Genomic DNA, 15,026 nt, shown 5'->3' with positions numbered 1-15,026 from the left:
CAGCCCATTTGCATAGATTCAACGAGCTACATGTTCATTGGCTATGGCTCTACCTTGATTATTGAAACACATTTCAAGAGGGCCCTGAGTGGGCCTTTTACTAGTTGTGGCAGCAACCCTAGATGGCAGTGGAGGCCTAGTTGTAGAGCTTTGCACAGGGTGTTTTCCCTTAGAAAGCTTCCTATTAGCAGCCATTTGCATCTTTTGGCCCGGTGCATACTTGCACCCCTGTGTTAGTTTGACCAGTGTTAATTTTAGGTATGTTCTATGCTAGAGCAATTTATTTGATTTCTTTCCCATATTAGCAATCACATCAGCGTAAAGTAAACTGCAGATAGAACATAAATATAAATCGCAGAAGACAAGCCAAGACAAGAGGACACAAGATGTGGCGCGAGCCAGGGACAAACCCCACAATGTGTGGGGAAACCCTTTGATAAAATCTTCTTTTATCTTCAAAATTCAGCAGAGAAAGAGAGAGATAGTACATTTACAGCAGAAGTCAACACTTTGACTTATCTAGATCTTAGCATAGATTATTTCGTATAACAATGAGGTCAGTTGAAGACATTCTGCTTCAATTGATTTTCCAAGGTGACGACTTCAGCTATTGTAGTGCCTCGTCTTGTCCATTTGCCACACCTTACCGTGTAGCACCATATTGCCCCATCATAGTGTAGGATCTAGAGGACAGAGCTGCTCGCATCACGCTGCTCATCGTGCTGCATCTTTCCATGGTCTCATCCATCATCAAGTTGCCCATGCTCATGATTACATGCTGTCCATGCTCCATGCATCATTGTGCTGCTTATGCACATGATCTATTCATCATCATCCATCACTGCTTCATTGAGATCTTGACCTTGCTAATGTATAATGAGGCTGCTAGAAGTCAGGTCCGGATATTTTCACTAGGATAACCATTATGCTGAGACTGCGTCTTCCTGTCATGCATATGTCTAACCTTTATAATCTGTAGTCAGACTAACCCACGTTGTAATATATTTTGCTGCGTTAATTTCCAGCGTATATGATGATATGCCATGACCTGTGCATAAGTATCATTAAGTACAGCGTGTCTGATTTGCATATAAGTATTATTATGACCTGTGGCTAGGGTTGAGTGTCACCATAGACTGCGTATGACTGTCCCATGATTGAGTCTCCATGCCTGCATATTAATCTCTATGCCCAACGTATTCATTTGCCAGCGTATATAATCTCTATGCCCAACGTATATTCATTTTCCAGCGTATATAAGTCATTAGAGTGTTGCTGCCATGACTGCGTTAAATTAACAGCGTTGAGTTTCCATGACTGTGCTATATAGTGCCTTGTATGGACTGCGTGGTAAGGTCCTTCATTACAGCGTTGAGTTTCCACTGCGGCTGCACCATATTACTGCAGCTACCTTTCATGTTACAGCGGCAACCCTTCACGTTACTGCGGCTACCCTTTGATGTTTTATTTAATCCTTTGCGTGAACAGGACTATGTATAACCGGTTGCACAATTTGTTTGCGTATAGCAGGTCTTCTTGCTACATTAGGATGGCTCCATTTCAACTACAACTGTGCCTCCTTTTATCACTGCGACTAGGGCTTATTACGGTCACCTTTATACAACGTATGAGGATCCTCTGTGATTGCATCTAGATGTCCAGCATTTCATCTTCATTAGGGTAGCGTAGATATTAGGGTACCCCTTTTAGATCTCTTCTCCATCAAACCCAAAACAGGATGAAGAGAGATCACGAGAGAGTGAGTGTGTCGAATGACTTAAAGTATTCTTCTATTTATACCAAAACGTATAACTTGAGTAAACATGACGTTTGGGCTTCTTGAGCCTACATAAGTTGTTGGTCGGCTAGATAATAAATCCATAATCAAAATAAATTCATATCTCCATAAATACTTATCGGAATCAGATGATCTTTAGATCAATCCTACACCTCTCGACGAGAGGGATCCAATAAAAATATCAGCAGCCATAAATAAGCTGACCCACATGGAGTTTGGCCCTAGTTTCCAATTTAACACTCCCTCTCAACTAGGGAGAACTCCATCCACTGATCCATAAGTTCGACTGTACTATCTCTGCCATTAGTGCCCTGCATTGCTCTGCCCAACTCTGCTCAGCTCTGCTGGCTCTGCTATGCTCTGCTCAGCTCTACTGGCTTTGCTCTGCTCTGCTAGCTCTGCTCTGCTCAGCTTTGCTGGCTCTGCTAGCTCTGCATTGCTTTGCTCAGCTCTGTTGGCTCTGCTCAGCTCAACTCTGCTGGCTCTGCTCAGCTCAGTTCCGCTAGCTCTGCTTAGCTCTACTCGCTGTGCTGGCTCTACTCTACTTTGCTCAGCTCAGCTCTGCTGGCTCTTCTAGCTTTGCTTTGCTTTGCTCAGTTCTGCTGGCTCTGCTCTACTTTGCTCAGCTCATCTCAACTTTGCTTAGCTCTGCTGGCTCTGCTGAACCATGAAGAAGAAGAATTGATCAAGAATGTCTCACAACATTCTCCACTGACCAGAAGTCAGTCTCAGAGTGCGTACCACTAGTCCCAGACCAGTCTCAACCGACCCAAAGTTAGCGTCATAGTGGGTACCACTCCTACCACTGGTCTTAGACCAGTATCGTAGGCTTAGAGAGGGTATCACTGGTCCTACATCTGTCTCAGCCGACCCGAAGTCAGCGTCATAGTATGTACCACTCTCACTAGTCCCAGACCAGTCCTGTACTGAAACGAAGTTAGTCTCAGAGTATGTACCACTCTCACTAGTCCCAGACCAGTCTCAACCGACTCGAAGTCAGCGTCATAGTAGGTACCACTCCTACCATTGGTTCCAGACCAGTATCGTAGGCTTAGAGAGGGTATCACTGGTCCCAGACCAGTCTCAACCGACCCAAAGTCAGTGTCATAGTATGTACCACTCTCACTGGTCCCAGACCAGTCCTGCACTGACACGAAGTCAGTGTCGGTGTATGTACCACTGGTCCCAAACCAGTCTCAACTGACCCGAAGTCACCGTCATAGTAGGTACCACTCCTACCACAGGTCCCAAACCAGTATCGCAGGCTTAGAGAGGGTATCATTGGTCCTAGACCAGTCTCAACCGACCCAAAGTCAGTGTCATAGTATGTACCACTCTCACTGGTCCTAGACCAGTATCGCAGGCTCAGAGAGTGTACCACTTGGTCCCAGACCAGTCTCAACCGACCCGAAGTCAGTGTCATAGTATGTACCACTCTCACTGGTCCCAGACCAGTCCTTCACTGACACGAAGTTAGTCTCGGAGTATGTACCACTGGTTCCAGACCAGTCTCAACCTACCCAAAGTCAGCGTCATAGTATGGTACAACTCCTACCACTGGTCCTAGACCAGTATCATTGATCCCAAATCAATGGAGGTCATCCTAGCGTAGGGAGTACGGTAGATACAACGATGCATCTATTGGTACTACTTTGGTCCCTAACTTCATTTCCTTGCTCATTGATCAGATGAGAGGTACTTCCCATGAGTCCTAGACTGCATGGGTAGGATGCCTCGACAGGAGAACTAATCAATCCTATCCTCACAGGAGAACACATCAATCCAGGCCTCACAGGAGAACACATCAATCCTGCTATAGCCGCCATGGAGAACACATCAATCCAGGCCTTACAGGAGAACACATGAATCCTGCTACAGTTGCCATGGAGAACACATCAATCCAGGCCTCACAGGAGAACACATCAATCCTGCTACAGTCGCCATGGAGAACACATCAATCCAAGCCTCATAGGAGAACTAATCATTCTGCTACATAGGAGAGCGAATCATCCTGTTCCACAAGAGAGAGAATCATCTTGTCCCACAAGAGAGCGAATCATCTTGTTCCAGGGCGCACCACCAGGGGAGGGTGAGTCACCCTGTGGTCTTATGTTGCTCCAGTAAGAACCGCAAGCCCCCAAGAGCTCCCAGAGCTCAATGTATGCAACATGCAGGACCCTTTTACAAAGGTCTCTCGACCACTCCAAGTCATTCAGGAAAATCACAAATTTGATCTTTCCCCGGGGCTCTGACCTGTACATCATCTCAATGCGATGGAGCCTCCTTGCTCATCGACTTACCATATCCAGAAGATTTCTATCTGCTGACGAATACGGGATTCCTCAATAATCGAATCCCACCTCTGGTTGTTATAGAGAATCACAGTGGTATTCATCATGTGTACAAACAACTCACTGAAGAGCTTACCCAACCAGGCAGCTTCATACGAGATCATACTCGTAGATATGTATCCAGTCTTGGCGGTGCTTATAACAACCGACTTCTGCTCCCTGCTCATCCATGATATTGAAGCAAAATCCAAAGAGAAATAGCACTAAGAAGTGCTCTAGTGATCCTCCACACTGCCTGCCCATTCAACATTCGAATAATAATGCAATTTCATATTTCCGGCAGTGTATCTCAATCCATGAGAGATTGTGCCCTGAAGACATCTCAGAAGATTCTAGGCACCTCCAGTGAAGCTCAACCAAATATGAGCTTACCATACTAACTGCAAAACATATGTCCGGACGGAGGTTCACCAAGAACATCAACGCGAATGAGTTTATGAAACTCAAAGGCATTTCCCAAATCAGGTCCAACATCACTACCATATAACTTCTGAAAGTTAAGATCCTCGAGGTGGTCACAGGCTTGCAATTTATCTTTCCACATTTAGAATCCAACTCCCTTTGTCTCCTACAAATGAGAGGGTCTACACCTGTCAGACATAGGTGCTGGTATAAGAGGTCTGACATCCACAACCTTCGGGTAATGGTTTGGATCGGTTTCACTCCTAGTGAATCTCGGCTTCATCAGACAGCTATCAATCCTCTCATACTACGCCCGGTGTGTTTTGCTTCAAGCCATAGAGGGCTTTCTTCCACCTGTATACATGAGAGTCCTGTTCATGAATCTCAAACTCCACAGGTTGTTTCAAACCTGTGGACCTGCTGCTTGAGGGGAATGGTCCCCTTGTAAGATTTTCCTTCTGTACATCTCAAACATGTAGATTCATGCTCTTTTTGAATTCAGGCTTCCCTGTCACCATTTGACTCACAAACCTCCGGAGCTATGTGTCAATGGACATGGTCCTACTCGTGGACTTCCTGTAACTTAATACAACCCTGAACCCAAAAGCATCTTTGAAAATTATATTTTCAAACACGTACCTTTCCATCGATGAATGCCACCTTAAAAACTTCAACTTCCATTCCTGGGGTTCCTTGCTTCCTTGAAGAGTCAATCGTGTCCTTGATGAGCTGCATCTCTACCATTCAGACACTCCTTTGCATAAGGGCCGAACTTAAAATAAAGACATCTGCCTTTCCTTCCACCCTTAGATCTGAACTTCCCAATGAAGTGATATTAAGGTAGACCAACAGAAGTTCCGCTGCGCCATTCTGATAATATGCTATGCTTTGACTTCACCCTATGTGAATTATGAGGAACACATTGATCCTTCCGTCTTGTCCCAACTGTCTTTGGTGATTGCTCTTTCACTCTTGCTTGGGCATTGTCTTCACCTTAGCTCTGATACCATGTTAATTTAAGGTATGTTCTATGCTAGAGTAATTTATTTGATTTCTTTTCCATATTGCATAAAGTAAACTGCAGATAGAACATAAATATAAATCGCAGAAGACAAGCCAAGACAAGAGGACACAAGATGTGGCGCGAGCTAGGGACAAACCCTACAATGTGTGGGGAAACCCTTTGATCAAATCTTCTTTTGTCTTCAAAGTTCAGCAGAGAAAGAGAGAGAGATAGTACATTTACAATAGAGGTCAACACTTTGACTTATCTAGATCTTAGCATAGATTATTTCGTATAACGATGAGATCAGTTGAAGACATTCTGCTTCAATTGATTCTCCAAGGTGATGGCTTCACCTATTGTAGTGCTGCGTCTCATCCATTTGCTGCACCTTACCGTGTAGCACCATATTGTCCCATCACAGTGTAGGATCTAGATGACAGAGCTGCTCTCATCACGCTGCTCATCGTGCTGCATCTTTCCATGGTCTCATCCATCATCAAGTTGCCCATGCTCATGATTACATGCTGTCCATGCTCCATGCATCATTGTGCTGCCTATGCACATGATCTCATTCATCATCATCCATCACTGCTTCATTGAGATCTTGACCTTGCTAATGTATAATGAGGCTGCTAGAAGTCAGGTCCGAATATTTTCACTAGGATAACCATTATGCCGAGACTGTGTCTCTTCATGCCAAGACTGCGTCCTCCTGTCATGCGTATGTCTAACCTTTATAATCTGTAGTCAGACTAACCCACGTTGTAATATATTTTGCTATGTTAATTTCCAGCGTATATGATGATATGCCATGACCTGTGCATAAGTATCATTAAGTACAGCGTGTCTGATCTGCGTATAAGTATTATTATGACCTGCGGCTAGGGTTGAGTGTCACCATAGACTGCGTATCACTGTCCCATGATTGAGTCTCCATGCTTGCGTATTAATCTCTATGCCCAGCGTATTCATTTGCCAGCGTATATAATCTCTTTGCCCAACGTATATTCATTTTTCAACGTATATAAGTCATTAGAGTGTTGTTGCCATGACTTCGTTAAATTAACAAGGTTGAGTTTCCATGACTGTGCCTTGTATGGACTACGTGGTAAGGTCCTTCATTACAACATTGAGTTTCCACTGCGGCTGCACCATATTACTACAACTACCTTTCATGTTATAGTGGCAACCCTTCACGTTACTGCGGCTACCCTTTGATGTTTTATCCTTTACATGAATCCTTTGCGTGAACAGATTGTGTATAACCGGTTGCACAATTTGTTTGCGTATAGCAGGTCTTCTTGCTGTGTTAGGATGGCTCCATTTCAACTGCAGCTGTGCCTCCTTTTATCACTGCGGCTAGGGCTTATTACGGTCACCTTTATACAGCGTATGAGGATCCTCTGTGACTGCGTCTAGATGTCCAGCATTTCATCTTCATTAGGGCAGCGTAGATATTAGGGCACCCCTTTTAGATCTCTTCTCCATCAAACCCAAAACAGGATGAAGAGAGATCACGAGAGAGTGAGTGTGTCGAATGACTTAAAGTCTTCTTCTATTTATACCAAAACGTATAGGTTGAGTAGACATGACGTTTGGGCTTCTTGAGCCTACATAAGTTGCTGGTCGGCTAGATAATAAATCCATAATCAAAATAAATTCATATCTCCATAAATACTTATCGGAATCGGATGATCTTTAGATCAATCCTACACCTCTCGACGAGAGGGATCCAATAAAAATATCAGCAGCCATAAATAAGCTAACCCACATGGAGTTTGGCCCTAGTTGCTAATTTAGCAACCAGTGAGATGGGCATTCACTGTAGTATATGAGCCATTTTTATATTTTGGCATTCATTGCACTTCCATTTAAACGAACCACCTCCGAAATTTTTTCCCATAATCTTCACATACTGCCATAAAGCAGATTTTGGGTCTGTTTTGATGATTTCCCCTTCACTATGCTCATGCTGTGATGGTTCCATAATGATAATGGTCTATAGGTTACTGCATATAAAATTCAAATTATAATATATTATCAATAAACAATTAAAAATTAAAATACACAATTAATTTATTAAATACATAAAAATTAAAATACATTAAAATTTAAGAAGAAATACATTTAAAATAGTAAATAGTAAATACATTCAATGAAAAAGATAAAAAATTGGAAAGGGGAATTAAAAAGTGTGCTAAATAATCCTTAGGCATCTATGATCTTAGTATTAAATAAAAACGTTAATATAAGTAATAATCCTTAGGCATCTATGATCTTTCATCTCTAATTATGTTATTATATAATATATACATGCTAGAGATGACAAATAAAACTTTATAAAGATATATATTATAGAGAGAACAATAAATACCTAATGGAGAGAATATGGAGAGAATATATACAAACAAAATATAATAAACAATTAGCAATATGGAGAGAACAATAAACAACAAACTACTTAAAGCTCCACCTCATGGCCTCCTTAAACCACAATTATTAAAGTCGGCCAAGTGGCGCCATATACTCTTTAACTGCCTATCACCAATATTCTAACCAAGTTAGGCATACCTCAACCCTCCATTCATTTTGGTTTTATTTAATCAGTATAAAATATAAATATCTTATGATGGCGAATTCAGAATATTGAAACACACAAAGGTAAATATTATATTTAAAAATAGCACTATCGGCAATGAAAAAAAAATAAAATTAGTTTACGATTTAGTATTTACCTTTGTCAGTTGAGCATTTATATTAGCAACGATGATTTCCTCGACGACTGAGTGTTCTTGGTGGCGATGGGTTACTTTCAACTGTTCAAGTTCTGACCAGCGACGACTTCCTTGACGGCTCTATCGCTGTGCACAGTCGTGTTGTTCAAGTCCCGACTCGCGACATCTTCCTCGACGACTTCCAACTTCTTGTCGATGTGTTGTGACAGTCATGTTGTTGTGCTGTGACGGCTTCCAACGATTCACGAGTTCCACCCTCCAACCTCCAGTTGTGTTGTTCCTCACGACTCCCGACTCACGAGTTCAACCTCTAAAGACTGCGTTGCTGTGTGAAGCAGGGGGATATTTAACACTGCTCTGTGTGAGTGTCGACAAAGGGAAAGGACCACAAGTTAATAAAGTAAAAAATTAAAACCTGAAACGAAAATAACCTAAAACGACAATCAACTTTTCGTAAATGACTTCAACCCATTTCAGCGGTTCCGACAACCTTGGCAAACTGGGTCGAGATCCGGTTCGTCCGAGAATGAGACATTTCCTAAAAACCGCAAATCCGCAGTCAGCCGTACTTAAGCTGTATTTTGGCGGATCTAGATCCAGATACGGTTCAAATCCGCGGAACCACTAACCTTGACCCTTCCTATGCCAGATCCGACAACATAGCCTACTAGTGCCATTGGAGAATCGATTTGTTGCTGGTACAGTTTGTCTTACCTTTTTCCAGCTTGGGTGTCTGACATACACTTTCTTCCCTACGAAGTGAATATCATACCCCTTATCTTGTAACTGGGATATTGAAATCAGGTTCATAACCAAACCTAGCACATTCAATACATCTATAGCACTGGTGCTTGCTCCTGTCTCCCTCTGAAAATCTATGGTACCTCTCCCTACTGGAGTACATTTCGTTCTGTTTCCCATAATAATTTGGAAGTCCATCTGCTCTTCTTTGTAGCTAGAGAAATATTCTCTAACCCCTATCATGTGAGCTGATGCTCCACTGCCTATGTACCAGACTCCTTGTGAAGTGGATCGTGCTAGGCAAGCAAATTCATCCTCCAATCTAGAAGACAAATCTGAAGTCTCCTGAATGTTACTTCTGCCCATGGCTATGTTGAAGAATTTAGTGTGCTATTTATCTTTTCCACCTTGACACTGGCTCTGCTCTAGCGAATTGCTGCAAAACCCCCTACGTGTAGGTAGAGATCTGCTCAACAAGAAAATCTAAGCTGCTCCCTCTGCCTCTAGAATCACTTGTTCTGGAAGAATCAATTTTTTCTGACCCTCTCTCAGAAAAATCGGTCTTCCTCACATGTTCATGGTATATCCTTCAAGTGGTAGGTGGCAAATGATAAAGTGGTGGAATAGAGTGGGGATCAAGGGAATCATCAAGATCACATGTTATGGTACAAGGGTAGCTATAACAAGGGAAGCCACACTTGGGTATATGAGTGTGGGAGGGTGCAAATCGTGGTACATGAGTTACCTCGACTTTTGTTTTTCCACCCTTCTTCATATGCCTTTTCCCTTTGATTGTTTTTTCTTCATAACTGCTCGGGGCTCTAGGGGATGAGAGCATGTTGTGTAATATATAGCAGTGGGTACACCCTTAAGGTGAGGCAGTTTGTTTCCCAACGGGGTTCGGGACAATCATGAGTTCCATAATGATGGATGGGGCTCATCTAGGGCCCATAGGAACCAGGGTGATGGCCATGGAAAAGGGGTAGAGCTCATGTTTTGGCTTTTGCCCACGTGCTAAATTTGTATGTCCCGACCATCTTTTGCATTTTGTAGTACATTTCCTATTGAAAGTGGCCAAACTATGCTTTTTCTTTTCTTTTTAGTTGCATCAATCTCCAGGCAACGTTCTAGGCCCTACCCAAGGTGTGGACAAGGGAAGGGGGAGGCTAACCCCATATGGACCCAATGGACACATGTGGACCCGAATGGGAAAATTTTTGAATGGGTTCAAAATGAGCAGAAAGGGGTGATGTACATGGTGTCGGGAAGTGGGATGATGCAACTAAAATCATAATTTCTCATCTAGTGCCAACCCTAAAGCTAGTGGCCAGTAAAGGATATCCCACGGGACAAGGATACAAGGCTAAACATCGAATCAGGTAGGGAAGACAAAAGCACATACCTAGCCCAATCTTTTCGCTGAACACCCCCCCCGGGAACCAATTCATGCCCAAAAGTATCCATGAAAAGTAAACAAAATTACTCAACTAAAACAATGAAAGGTCATACCTTTAGGGTCGGGAGGCCCACCTTCAAACATACATTCATAACATATGGGTGAGGGACCACATGGCTAACTCAGGGGGCAGAGAAAATGGCACATTGAGCTATCTGGTGGCTGCAAGGGAATGTTGGCTGACGGCTAAGGACCATCTAGAAGAAAATATTTCTACTATATACACTACCCACAGATGGTGGGTAACATCTGGCTTCAGCTGGGACATGAGCTCTCGGGGGGTGCATGAAGCTACTCAAACCGGAGGTCATGAGAACAACAACATTCTTGGTACCATAGACTTGTTACCTACACATATCAAAGACCAAGCACACGGGGCAACATGATTTTGTGGTGTCTTATGATCACCCATGCTCAGTATTAGCCCATAAAAATCAACAAGAAAGAAAAATTATTTTCAATGCAAGTTTAATCTAAATGTAGCTAATCTATTATGATAAATATCATATGATGTTAGTTCTAATGAGAAGATCAATATGCAATGCATCCTATCCTAACATGCCCATGGTACAATGTCAAGTGCCCTCAAGGTAGTACTCTTTATGGAGTTTCCCATTCACAGGAAGAGGAATGGACTCCCCATCAAGAGTCTCTAGGTGGTAAGAATTTATGCCTGCTATATCAACTATCTTGTATGGGCCTATCCACAGGTTGTCCCATTTCTTATGCATGCCATGCTTCTCCACAAAAGCACAAAGTCATCGAGGTTGAAGGCTTTATTTCGAATGTGTTTGTTAAAAGTGACTTCTAATTTTGTCATGACTAGGGCCAAGTTGATCAAGGGATTTCCTTCTATTCTCATTGACCTCAACAATTTGGTCAATACGGGTTTGTTATGCATTTTGTTGGCCAGGGAAAGCTTTTAGGCATTCAAGGGTGGGTAATTGGAGTTGGATAGGCAATTTGGCCTCAGAACCGTAGACTAATTGAAATGGACTAAACTTGGTTGATGCCTTCACAGTTGTTCGGTCAACCCATAGAGCATACTTAATCTTGCTATCCCAATCCCTTTTATGTTCCCCAATAGTTCGTCTGATTATCTTTATGAGGTTCTTATTGCTTGACTCAGCTTGGTCATTTCCTTGAGGATAATAGTTAGATGAATGCGACAATATTATACCATATTTATTACATAGGGATGTTAAAGCCATGGAGTCAAATGCCTTAGCATTGTTAGTAACAATCTTGGTGGGAACACCAAACCTGGTAATAATTTTGTCCTCAAGGAAGTCCATAACTACCTGATCAATTGTTTTCTTAGTTGGTATAGCCTCAACCCATTTTGTGAAATAGTCAGTAGTTGTGAGAATCCACCTGTACCCATGGCTTGAGTTATCCTTGAATTCACCAATAAAATCCAAGCCCCATTGTTGGAAGGGCGCATCCACAACAACATTTCTTAAAGGCATGGCAGTTAGTTGTTTTCCAGCAAACAATTGGCATGGTTGGCATCTTTTTACAAAGTTCAATGTGTCAGCGAAAATGGTCGGCCAATAGTAGCCAACCCTCAAGATCTTGTGAGTAGTGGTTCTAGCAACATAATGTCCTCCACAAAACCTAGCGTGGAATTCTTTCATTAGTTTTTCAGATTCTTCCCTACTAACACATCGGAGGATTACTCCATCAGGGCTCATCCAACCAAGGCCATCTTGGGTCAAACAAAACTTAGATGCTTTCAATCTTAGGGCTCTTCTTTTGTGATCAGTGAGGTGAGGAGGGGCTGACAGGTTGCGTAAATAGTAAATGATGTCCCTATACCAATCATCACCTTCAAGTTCAACAGAAGTGGCACATACCTGCTCCTCCTCTCCTTCTTTAATGGCTTCGTTATTATTTTCAGTCAACATCTCAGCCAAGCCTTGACCCTTGATGATTTTCTTAGGATGGATATCAAGGTCATATTCTTGAATTTTGGACACCCACTTCCCTCTAGACCCAAAGCAATCAGTTTGTGTCAGTTTGTTATTGGTATTTTAACATCATATTTTCAAGCCAAAGAAACTTGAGGATGTTGATTGTGAAATTGCTGACATTCTCACCTCAGCATCATCAACCCTTTAATGAACCCACATTTCAAGTTTCAACAATAGCAACAAGTATAACAATATTAAGCATCTCTACAAAGAAGAACAAGGTTCCTCTTTTCCAATCATTCTTTTCAACTGGGCATCATAGTCACTATGCAACACTCAATCCCCTATGGCTCTCATCATTATCTGTTGAAATTTCTAAGTCTAACATGTCAGAAATTCTTCCTGCATTATCTAGTTTATTTCACCTACTTGTTTATTCCTTAACAAGTTATTAACCATATAAATACTGAAAATAAACACATATGGAGTCTCAACTCATATACAGATGATCAACTGAAATAATAGACAAACACGCAAGGGACACCGTTATTTTTGGACAATCGTCCCCGTAAAAATCCAACTTGGGAAAACCGGTGCAACAATTTTGAGGGTTTTATTATTAAGCAGTGTTCTTGAGTACAATTAGGGTGCCAAACTATTTCACCCAACAGAGATTTCTATCTGGTAGTAATACCTCTCTTCAGAAGCAGATATTCAGCAAGTCTTCCCCATGAAAATCCTTCCAGCGCTTCTCCAAGGCTTTGTGTCAGCCCTGCTAGTCCCTGCGTTAGCCCTCTGCATCTCTGCATTAGCTCTTTGGCCTTTTGCGTCACCCATGCAAGCCCTGCTATCCTCTGCGTAGTCTCTCTGGCCTTTTGCGTGGCTCATGCTTGTTCTACGTAGCCTCCTCAATCACTACGTCGGCCCTTTGGCACTATCCCTGTCTCTCTGCTATGTACTCACTACAACTCAGATCACTTGTTCGAATTTTCTCAGCAACTCCACTCCAGAAAATCGAACTGACTAATCAATCTTGGTGTATCTCCAACTGACTCTCAAGCCTTCTCTTATACTTTTTTTCTGTTGAGTCTTCAACGGCTAAGATTAAATCCCTAATCAACAGCTAAGATTAGATTTGGCTTGATCCATGTCATTTAGAACATTCTCACCCAGTTTTATATTAATACCCATTAATATTTTAATTTTCCTAAGTTTAGACTTAGGAACTCCATTAAAAATGTTAATTATTATAATATCTCTCTAATCGGGTGGAATTTCCCCAAACCATTTGTGGGTCTTGGAGATCTCATGTGCTTTAGCCTCTCCGCCAATTTTCATGGCTAGAGCACATCTTATGCTACCACAAATCAACACTCCTTCTTAGCGAGGAATGTGCTCTAGTAATGCTCCACCACTGAACATCACACTGATTCTTCCGCACCGGTAGCTGTGCTGATGTTTGCCCTGCTGCCTCACATCCACTGCACTGTTGCTTCTTGTATTGCTGCCCATGGCTCTGCCACTGCTACATCTGTGCTACAGCTCCCTGTCAACATGGTGCCTATGTTGCCATAGCACTGCCACTGCTAACTGCTGCATTGCAACTCAGTTACCAAGAAGTAAGTAACTGATCTACCCAAATACTGACATCTTTGTCAGTCCAAAAGCCTCTTGATGCTAAAGCTATCGCTACTGCCTCTGCATTGCTGCAACCACTTTTGTGCCTCTCGCACTTCTGCAACCCCTCTGTGCATCTCGCACTGCTGCAAAGACCTCTGTGCCTCTTGCATTGTTGCAATCTCACTGCGCTGCTACATACCTCTACACTCTAGCACTGCCTTGTCTCTCCATCGCATCTTGTTTCTACTGACATCCATCTTCTTGCTACTGTCATTCGGTGCTCTCGTAGCCAGATATGATCCATGAGTTTGGGTACCTCAAGGATCCTGCCCCTCATCTTCTGTAGTCCTCCTGACTAGAGCTCGATGTCTCCCCACCCCTTCTCTAGAGGAGCATGAGCACTCATGGCACAGTCGTCATTAGTCTCGACTTCTTTCTCCGCCATAGCCGGAGTTGCCTTGGAGTCAAAAGCCTCTCCCTTATTCTTCTTCTTGAGACACTGGGTTGCATAATGACCCAGTTCCCCACAATGGAAGCACTTCACCGTGGAGATTTCCTTCTCCCCCTTCTCCTGCTGTTCCGCAGATGCTAGAGCCGCATCCTCCTCCTCCTTCTCTTTCTTGATTCAACCTCCTTTGCTGCTATTTCCTGCCTTGGTCAACCTGATCTCTTCTTGACGAAGAGCTGCTCACATCTCTTCCCATCCTAAAACATCAGCTCTGCCCAAAATGCTTTGGACAAATGTCTCCCATGTTTATTTGGAGTAGCATTGGATGTGCTCTAGCCATGAAAATTGGTGGAGAGGCTAAAGCACATGAGATCTCCAAGACTCGGAAATGGTTTGGACAGATTGTACCCGGTTTGGGAGATATTAAAAAAATCAATATTTTTAATGGAGTTCCTAAGTCTAAACTTAGGAAAAATAAAATATTAATGGGCATTAATATAAAACTGGGTTAGAAGGTTCCAAAAGTCATGGATCAAGACAAATCTAATCTTAGCCG

The 15,026-nt window shown here is 42.6% G+C and overlaps 1 pseudogene across 1 annotated transcript in view; it reads left to right on the top strand.

The window, feature by feature from the left end:
* Positions 1-15,026, top strand: part of LOC149207737 (dynamin-related protein 3A-like) — a 409,797-nt pseudogene that overhangs the window by 142,390 nt on the left and 252,381 nt on the right. The window lies entirely within an intron of this gene.

Source organism: Pinus tabuliformis, chromosome 1_2 (genome assembly GCF_031772625.1).
Source record: "Pinus tabuliformis cultivar Carrire ecotype Pingquan chromosome 1_2, CPIR1, whole genome shotgun sequence".
In the NCBI taxonomy this organism is placed as follows: domain Eukaryota; kingdom Viridiplantae; phylum Streptophyta; class Pinopsida; order Pinales; family Pinaceae; genus Pinus; species Pinus tabuliformis.
The sequence above is the reverse complement of the archived record's forward strand: the minus strand, read 5'-3'. Positions and strand labels throughout refer to the sequence as shown.